The sequence below is a fragment of the Falco punctatus genome (genome assembly GCF_963210335.1).
Source record: "Falco punctatus genome assembly, chromosome: 11".
Lineage (NCBI taxonomy): Eukaryota > Metazoa > Chordata > Aves > Falconiformes > Falconidae > Falco > Falco punctatus.
Genome location: NC_137591.1, coordinates 32,095,619 through 32,096,445, shown reverse-complemented (window position 1 = coordinate 32,096,445; position 827 = coordinate 32,095,619).

Below are 827 nucleotides of genomic sequence, written 5' to 3'. Positions count from 1 at the left end.
GGGGGGGCGGGCGGGGCGGGGCGGAAAAAAAAAAAAAAAAAAAAAAAAAAGAGGCAAAGGGATGCCAATATTCTCTTAGGTAAATATCCCCTTAAGGAAACAGTTTCCTGCTAAGCTAAAGGCGCTCAGAACTATACCGCCTACACGCACATCCAGGTATTTGTTTATTCCCCCAACAGAGGTGCCGAGCCCAGGGTGGGAGCTCTGCAGTTCACTGCCTTTTCTGCTCCCACTGTGACTCCTTACAACACACCCAAGAGGCAGGGAAGGGAGGGTTTGCTTCATGTCAAACCACAACAGGTTTTCTGTTTAGGTGTTGGATGTTTGGTTTTGGTCTGTGGTTTTTTTTGGTTTTTTTTTTTTTTAATTTCTTTTATTACCTTAGCATGAGTTTACTTATATCACATGTACTGTGGCGAGGACAGGCTTCTTGGAAAAGCGGTGAACAGGTTCACGTACTGATGGGTGACCTCCATGCATAGTAAGAGCACTCATCGTGTTCTCTTGAGTGAATGTAAAAGCAAGCAGCTGTTTTTGAGCAGTTAACATACAAACACATCCAGCAGAAGCAGCGCTTCATTTCACTGTAAACAAAAATACCCTCACACTATACATCAATATATGCTTAGTTTTGAGGCCCTAAAAGAGCAGGCACTGCAGAACTTGCCTGATCAAGTGGAGGCTGAAAAGCACCTCTTTGGACATATGAGAAGTCTGGTGGATCTCATCCCGTCTCCTGTGAGAGATTCAGGAAAAAACGGTGAATGGCAAGTTCTTCCCTACCTCTGAATGTATCCTCCAAGCTACCAAAACTGCCAACATCCTCA